Below are 9686 nucleotides of genomic sequence, written 5' to 3'. Positions count from 1 at the left end.
ATAGGAGAGAGGAAGGGGTCTCCACCCACAAGAGAAAGTCTATATAAAGTCCTGTGAGACCCCTCCATTTTGTCCTCAGCAGGCTCAAAAGATAGTCTCTCCACCCCCAAAGGATGCCTGAAAGAAATTGGAACAAAGGACAGTAACCACAGGAGTGTGAGTGATTGCTGGACCCAGACTAGAAGGAGGCTAGTCTGTAAAAGAAACTTATTAGAACATCTCTGAGGGTGAGAGTTCATCTGTAATCACTTTCTTACTGTATTAGGCTTAGACTTGCGTGTTTTGTTTTATTTTGCTTTGTAATTCACTTTGTTCTGTCTAAGAGAACAGGAGTACTTGTGGCACCTTGGAGACTAACATTTATTTAAGCATAAGCTTTCATGGGCTACAGCCCACTTCATTGGATGCATAGAATGGAACATACAGTCAGAAGATATTTATACATACAGAGAACATGAAAAGGTGGAAGTACCCATACTAACTGTAAGAGGCTAATTAATTAAGAGAAGCTATTATCAGCAGGGAAGAAAAACTTTTGAAGTGATAATCAAGATGGCCCATTTGGAAAGTTGACACAAAGGTGCGGGAATACTTTTAACATGGGGAAATAGATTCAATTAGTGTAATGACCGAGCCATTCCCAGGCTCTGTTCAAACCTCAGTTAATGGTTTGTTCTGTCTGTTATTACTTGGAACCACTTAAATCCTACATTTTGTATTTAATAAAATCACTTTTTACTTATTTATTACCCCAGAGTATGCATAATACCGGGGGGGAGGGGGGCAAACAGCTGTGCATATCTCTCTCTGTGTTATAAAGGGCGAACAATTGATGAGTTTATCCTGTAAAAGCTTTATACAGGGTAAAATGGATTTATTTTGGGTTTGGACCCCACTGGGAGCTGGGCATCTGAATGTTGGAGACAGGAACGCTTCTTAAGCTGTTTTCAGTTAAGTCTGCAGCTTTTGGGGGACGTTGTTCAGACCTGGGTCTGTGTTTATATCAGGCAAGCATGTCTGGCTCAAACCAGGTAGGGCACCAAAGTCCCAAGTTGCCAGGGAAAATGGGCTCAGAAGTAGTCTTGGCACATCAGGTGACAGTCCCAAAGGGGGTTTCTGTGATCCAGCCTATCACAGCAAGTACTTAGCTAACACCTGCAGCCTGGGCAAGGGCTTGCATCTGGCCTACCAGCACCACAATGTTTGGAGCTTGTGCTATTAATATTCATTTCTCTCCTCAAATCAGTACCAATTTTAACCAAAAAAGTTCATTCTGTTTTTATTATTGTTCCTATACAAGTGTTATACATGTCACTGAGGTCAGGAAATAGAGATCATTACCAAGTCTAGGTCCTTATCTCAAACGCCTTTTGTCTAGTCCTTGGAGGGGGATAAAGAGTACATGTTTCAGCCACTGTGCTCCAGTTAACTTTGCAACTTGCTTTGCACATAGCATATGTGCTGTGTTTAGAGGTTTTCTGCATATTACATCACTTTTACAAGTGACACCATGAACTTGCACCATGAATTCAGAAGTTCAATAGGATTAGTGACATTTGCTTTACATTTCTTTAAACTTTCTTCTATTAAAAGATGGGCTGCTGAACAGAAGTTAGTCCTTCTGTTAAAAAAAATGGTAATGGGCTTGCTACCTGTTTAAAAACATGTGCACTAGCATGCAATCTTCTATTACAATAGGGAATTACATCTGATAATACACAGGACTTTGATAAGATCCTTATTCTTTGCCCAAATACATTCACCCTGATTGTCTTTATTCATTTCCAGTGGCTAAGCTACTTCTGCTTCAATTACCGTTGCCTCAGTCTGATAGATCACAGAGTAAAGTAGTTACAGGAAATTACCAGTACTTCTAGATTGTCTCTCCTTCCAGAGTACTGCCAGTGAACTTGCTGAAAATTGAGGGCACTCATGGCCTCTCGGGAGATACTCAACATTTTCACTGAAAAATGGCCTTTTTCCTAAAGATTTCCCCTCCTGTTTTAAGCAAGGGGTCAGATGGTACAGAGACCTTGCCTGCTTGTTATAGGGTCCCTGGGCAGATAGGTTTCCCTATCAGCTGCTGGGAAGTGGCAAGGGCATTTGAGATGCCAGCCATATAGTGGGTCTGGAAGGGCTTTAAATTCCCTGGAAGGGAGGACCTTAGTGACATGGCAGGAGGGCCAAATAATGAAGAGGTGTCATAAACAGATAGCTAAGGGTTAATGTTCTTTACCTGTAAAGGGTTAACAAAGGGAACCAAACACCTGACCAGAGGACCAATCAGGAAACAAGACTTTTTCAAATCTGGGTGGAGGGAAGTTTTGGCTCTGAGAGTGATCTTTCTATCTCCAGGCTTTCTAATCTTCTGTTTCCAAGTTGTAAGTACAAGGATAGTAAGACAATAGGTTTATATATTTTTTTGTATTTACAGTTGTGTAGTTGCTGGAATGTGTTAAATGTGTTAAATTGTATTCTTTTTGGATAAGGCTGTTTATTCATTTTTTCCTTTAAGCAATTGACCCTGTATATTGTCACCTTGATACAGAGACCAATTTTATGTCCTTTTTCTTTCTTTTTATATAAAGCTTTCTTTTTAAGATCTGTTTGACTGTTTTTCACTGGTTAAGGCTGAGAAATGAAGGGAGGGGGAAAATCTCTTTGTGTTAGATTTACTAAGCCTGACTTTGCATACCCTCTGGGTGAGGGGAGAGAGAGATTTGATCTCTCAGTACTTGTGTTTCAAGGACTTGAAGTAGGGAGTATCCTAGGGTCCCTAGGGCGGGGAAATCTGGGAGGAGGTAAAGAGGGGGAAGGGAAGTGGGTTATTTCCCTTTGTGGTGAGACTCAGGGCATCTGAGTCTTGGGATTCCCCAGGGAAGGTTTTGGGGAGACCAGAGTGAGCCAGACACTGGAATTTTTCTGGCTGGTGACAGCGATATCAGATCCAAGCTGGTAATTAAGTTTGGAGGTTTCATGCTAGCTTCTCATGTTCTGAACTCTAAGGTTCAGATCTGAGTAGGAGAGTTATGACAAGAGGAGACTGTAGTCTCTGAAGTGAGAGGGGCCGCAGGGCGAGACAGTACGGGGGAAGACACCACAGGACAGGGAGTGCGACACCACGCAGAGCAAATTCCCAGGATAGCCAGCAGGAGGTTCACTAGCAGTGAGTGAACCCTGAGACAGACCTACTCAACATTTCATAGAATCAGGACCAAAGTTCTTACAATTTGTGTGTCAGATGCTGCTTCCACTGACGTTTGAAATGTCAGATGTTCTTTGTATTCATGGGTGTCAGAAACTGACCTACATTCTTGTTTATTCCCTTAAGGCTTTCATCTTCTGCTCCATTTTTGTCTTAATAGGATTATCTCTCACACATTTATTTATGGCTGATTTGTAACCTTACAATCTAGCCTACGTAAGGGACAGTGTATAGCTGGACTGCTCCAGAACCTGGGCAGGAACCAGACTGAGACTCTGAGATAACTGGCATAACTTTGTTCACCCTTTGTAAAACAATACTATTAACATATTTGCTCATCATTAGCCAAATGTTGCTTCTGTCTTTCTTCTATGCAAATTGATTTCCAACAGTGAAAGTAGGAATGAACCTCCTAATACATGGCATTGTTCTATAATATCTTGCTGTAAAACATGGAAATAGGTATGAAACGAGTGGAAAAAATAGAAAGTTTTTAAAAATCCATTGACATCTCTTGGAAAACTTTGAAAAATATTCTAGTTAGAGCCATTTCTGCCTATGTCATCTAAAAGGAAAGATGATTTTATTGTTTAGGTCATTTGCTCCTGCTGCCTATTCCCCACCTGAGGTTATGAAATCCTCTATCTGTGACATCACAGTTACTTGCTATGGAAATGGCTGTTGGTGTCACAGAGATAGGATTTTGACTTCAAGTGAGGAATAAACTCCCAGAAGATGCCTACCAGCGCCACAATGGTAGTAGCTCGTTCTATTAATATTCATCTCTCCCCTCAAATCAATACCAATAATGAACATTACCACTATTATACCAATAATAATACTTCTTGTTTTTCTTTTATTTAGACTGTAAATCCTCTGAGGCAAGGACCATCTTCCCATTATATAGTTGCACAGAGCAGGGGCCTCTAAGTACTACTACAATACAGATAATAAAATAAGAAAAAGAAGAAATCAGAAAATACAGAGTTTAGTGTCTCACTGAAATTGTGTTTTAAATAGAATATTTTCTCTAAAACATCAGCTCTTCTTTAATGAAAAACTCTTTTCCATCTAGTCTTTGTTTGAAAACATTTATTATATAGACATATACATTAAAACACAAAAATTAGCCAAATGTCAAATAGCATAAGACTATAGAATATATTGTCAGTGCATAAATCTAAATCAGTCTGCAAAATGGCCAGTATTGCAGTACTTGAAATGTAGTGTGCATATTGTCACATTTGAAATATATGTGCAATAACATATATCAAAACCATATTTTTTCCATATGGGAAAATTAAAATGAAAATTAATAATTGCAAAAACAAAGATAAATTTTAAAAGTTAGATACTACTCCATAAAATAATCCCCAGGCTACCATAAATGATATGGTCTCTTCACTCAACTAAGAAACCACTGCTGCATCTGTGGTCAGGGAAAGAGGGACTTATATTGATCAAATAAACCACAATACTTAATACTGTTTAGTTTATACCATCAATGTGAGCACAGATAATGTGAGCTGGAAACATTAATTCTTCTGTACATCAGAGGATAATTATATCCATTGTCAAATGTTTTCTAATCACTCACACATATGACTGATGATGGGAAAGGCCACATCTGATGGTGGAGACATCTGGTAGATTCAGATCCAACTGCACATATTTTCTTCCTATCTATGAGCATCTCTCATACCCAGTGACTGCTGATTGCACCAGACAAGAACCCTTTCCACCCATATGTACTCTGACTTGTACTGCAGCTGAAGCTTGTAAAATAAATATCAACTGCAACAGTAACAAAACAGAAGTTAAAAAGTTGTAATGAAAGTGTGTCTGGCATTTCTGTCCAGCTTTGAAACTGTAAAGAGCTTCAGCTTTAGCATGCTAATATTTATTGGAAAGAGTCGTAAAACAAAGTCTGTACCATATATAATTAATTCATCCTTAGAGCCAATAAAACATATCCTGGATAACTGCCAGCTCTGGAGAAAAACATTTTAAAATGTGATAACTAAACATCACACAAAAAGTTGTTTTATTTAAAGTTAAAAATCCAAGTTTCTGTCTTTCCTATATCTACAGTTTTTAAGAACCTTTTCTTATATCCTCTGTAAAGTGCCAGTAAAGTCTGAAAAGTGCTTATCTTTTACATAGTAAATTTTTTTCATATTGTTGCACAGATATTAGTAATGTATCTTCCAACATTTTTGGTAGGTAGACGAGGATTGTTATCACCAATTTAAAATAAGAAAATGCATTTATTTATGTCTGAATATTGGTGACATCAGAAAAGAATTTTTGGAAATCATCATAATCTATTGCTAACTTTGAGCACTCAGCAGCTGACTTTCCAGTGATCTGCACACACCATTCATCTATCTCCTTACTCATCATCCACTACTAAAATGACCCTCCACCATTCCTCCTTAAGGTTATTTCTCTGTGTCATGTACATAGTACAAATAAGCCGCTGTCAAGTTCTGACATCAGTCTGCTTCTCTCCAACAGTATTTCTAATGTAGGCATTTGCCTTTTCCCCCATTCAGTAGATATGCAAGTGTCTTTGTCAACATCACCTTTCAAAAGCTTCAATTCTCTTCTTGTCAGCAGGATCAGCTTCCCAGGATATATATCCAAAAATCTCTGTGCTATAGATTAGGCTTTTCACCATTCACTAAATTGGGCTTTTGCACATTTTGAAATGTCACTGTTCTTCCACATTTTCTTAAGGGAGGCCTTAGCTGAGCGAGTCATCACTAGTCATCTTCCGATCTCTTTGGAACACCCTTCTTGGTTGGAAATATATATATGGTCCCAAATAATAAAATTACTACTGCATTTACAGTTTGTCCATTAATTGTGATGTCTGCTTATATCCTGTTTTTGTTATTCATGTCAGTGTACATACATTTTGTTTTTGTTGCATTCAGTAATAGTCCATATTCCTCACTAATTGTTTTTATGGACCCCAACATTTTCTGCATTGCCTCAATAGTTGTAGCATCGTGTTCTCAGCATATCTGAAGTTGGTTAAGAGGAGTCCATCGATGGAAATCCCACCTCCCTCCAGTTTGTCAAAACCTTCCAAGGTTTGTCTCATAATAAAGGGTATATGTTAAAAAGGATTGGGGACAAAATACAGCCTTGTCTCACATCCTGTCCAGTCAAAAACCACTTACTGTCACCTACAGCTGTTCCCATAGTAATATGTTGGTGGAGGAAGAGACGTGCAATGAGTTCAATGAGATGCTTTGGAATTCCCATGTCTGCCAGTATCCTCCGAGGGTGTCAAACACTTTTGAGTAGTCAATGAAGCACATGATCAATGGGTAAATGTACTCTGCTTTTTTCAATGATGTGATGGATATTCATAATTTGATATCAGAGGGGTAGCCATGTTAGTCTGGATCTGTAAAAGCATCAAAGAATCCTGTGGCACCTTATAGACTAACAGACGTTTTGGAGCATGAGCTTCCATGGGTGAATACCCACTTCGTCGGATGCATGTAGTGGAAATTTCCAGAGGCAGGTATATATATGCAAGCAAGAATCAAGCTTTCACCCATGAAAGCTCATGCTGCAAAACATCTGTTAGTCTATAAGGTGCCACAGAATTCCATTCATAGTTCAGTTACGTGTGTCTCGCCCCACTCTGAAACAAGGTTGTAGTGGTAGTTTGGCTTCTGTCCTCCATTTCATGCAATCCTGGATTATTTAGAATGGAACTTTACTAATGTGCAATATCAGGGAGACTGTATGATAGTTACTATACTGTTATGTCTCCCTCCTTCAGAAAGGGCAGAAAAATTCCCTTTATCCAGTTCTGCAGCCAATTTCTCATCATGTTTACTTCATTACAAATTTTCCACATAAGATCAGCACCGCATTTGCAAATTGCTTTTAACAATTTTGTAGGCATATTATTGACCCTTGCTGTTTTCCCACACTTCATTTTCATAATAGCACATACCACGTTCCCTCTCAGGACTGATGGCTCCAGCTCTGTACTCCCTTCTCTGTCATTCTGTACTAAGAGTGGCTCTGGTGATTCATACAGAGTGGCAGCATAATCTCTCCACCTGCATTTAATAACACCCTCCGTGAGGACTCTGTCATGATCTTTTATTATGTTTGATCATGGGGAAAACCTTTGCGGTAAGAAATCTGACCACTGTGAACACACCTGTTGTATTATTACTTTCTTTATGATTCTGACGTCCATACATTTTGCCCTTATATATTTGCTGTTGTCTTTTCTAGTCTGCCTTTGAATCTGTCTGTTAGTTCTTTATATTCTCTCCTTTGTTCCTCCATCTCCAAGCCATTCCCTTTCACTCTGTGTAATTTTTCCACCTGCTGAACCACCTTCTCAGTTAACCATGGTGTGGTCTGACTTTTTGGAATGTGCACTTTGGCAGTTTCAGACATAATAGTTTCCATTTTATTTCAAAGTTCATCACCATTTTACACATGGGGAAATTGAGGCAGAGAAGTTTGATACCTTGCCAAAGATCTCACAGAAATACAGTGTCATAGCTTGAATTAGAACAAATGGATTCTTGGCTGCAGGCTGAGACCCATATTTTTTGAATATTGTAATGTCTTTAGTGACATGCAGCATTTCATAGAGGTATTACTCAGAAAGATCACTATCACTATTTATAAGTATAAAGATGAAATTTGTGCTGGCTACTGATTCCTGTTCCATATACATACCCTTTATTATGACTGAGCAATCTCTCCTTGGTTGACAAAAATTGTCCTATATTCTCATTAGTGGGGTCACAAAGCCACGTCCTCAGCTAATGTGAATCAACATAAGTCCATTGAACTCAATGCATATATGTCAATTTACAATATCTGAATATCTGGCCTGAAAACTTTTTCCATCTGAGAAGTGTATTCTTTATTAGCAGTAATACTATTGAACAGTATTGGCCTTTCCATAGCTAAAGATGAAGCTAAGCTGAACTTTGAATCAGATTTTCATCCTTCTTTCCCCAATTCAATGCCTCCCAAATGAGACTCAGTAATTAGATGAAATTTCACATGCCATATCTCATCCCAAAGAAGTCTTTTTACTGGGAGAGTTGGAAAACATCAGAGGAGCAGTTTTAAAGCCATTGACAAAAATATTCAAACTTGAGTGTCTAAAATCAGGCTTCTTAACTGATATTTACTTCACTGAAAGCTAGTAGGTATTTAGCACTTTTGGAAATGCGAGCATTGTAAGAAGAGGATTGAAAGGTTGTTTGGTTTCACTATAAATGTATCTCTGACCTCCCCGATGTTGTATTTGGCAACAGATTTTTTTTCTGTAATGAAATACAACTACAGAATGAAGAAGCTGGGAAGAAATTTGAGGAAAACTGATTTTGTTGTATATGGATTTGCTTCGAAAATGTTTAATTACAGTGGGATAAACATATAATGTAAATTATAAGAATGTTTTAATGAATTCATTCAACCACATGTTTGCGTATTACAAACATTTGAATGAATGCTTTTTAATCCATTGAAAGAGTTAATAATAAGCAAATTTCAAAGTTGCACCATGTAAGCAAACCAAATTTTGATACTCAGACATATATTTACTGTGGAAGTGTTTTTTGTACCTCATCCAATCAAGCAATGGAAGTAATACCATGTGAATTATCTGACCAATCAGAAGTAAGAAATACAGATTGGGTTTCAAATATTTGAGATCCATCATATAATAAAAGATTTTAAAAAAATATTTAAGTAAATTTGAATTACAAATACATGTGAGAGTCCCCAGATAGATATACTTTGAGCAGAAAAATAGGCTAAATTAATCAAATACATTATTCATTTTGGATTATTCATTCACCTTGAGTTAAAAAATAAATAGCCCTTGAAAATTCAAACTTTTTTTTTCCAGCTCGTAAGTTACTCAATATACTCATATTACACAAAGCTGCTTTTTCAGCTGGATCACACAACATGATAGCATTTGCAGATCAGTGCTGATGTTTCATTAATGATCTCCATAACAAGAAGATCATTGTTTCTTTTGCATAAACACTGGCTGAGTTACTGTCGCATCCAAACTTCACTTCATGCTTTTTTGATGGCCCAGCATCACAGAGAATGTCATGCTCCTTGGCAGTAAGCGCACTTAAACCATGTGCATGTGCAGACTGTTTGGCAGGGGGTCTGGTGATGTTTTTTTTGTTTTGTTTTTTTTTTAAACCTAGTTTAAAAAGCTGTTCAGGAAAGGGAGAAACTTAGATACCCATGTACAAATTAGGACAGTGTTTGGCCTGATAAGTGAGTTACACAATATAAAAATGAAACTGCAACTGCTAAACTGCTATCAATTTTTCAAATAGTTACAATTCTCTTCAAGTGAGGGAGGTTGGCCTTGAAGTTAAGGCACTTGACTTGCACTCAGGAGATGTGGGTTCAGTTCCTAGCTGTGTCTCAAACTTCCTGTGAGATCTTGGCCCAG

Source organism: Gopherus evgoodei, chromosome 5, assembly GCF_007399415.2.
Source record: "Gopherus evgoodei ecotype Sinaloan lineage chromosome 5, rGopEvg1_v1.p, whole genome shotgun sequence".
In the NCBI taxonomy this organism is placed as follows: domain Eukaryota; kingdom Metazoa; phylum Chordata; order Testudines; family Testudinidae; genus Gopherus; species Gopherus evgoodei.
Note: the sequence above shows the minus strand (reverse complement) of the source record.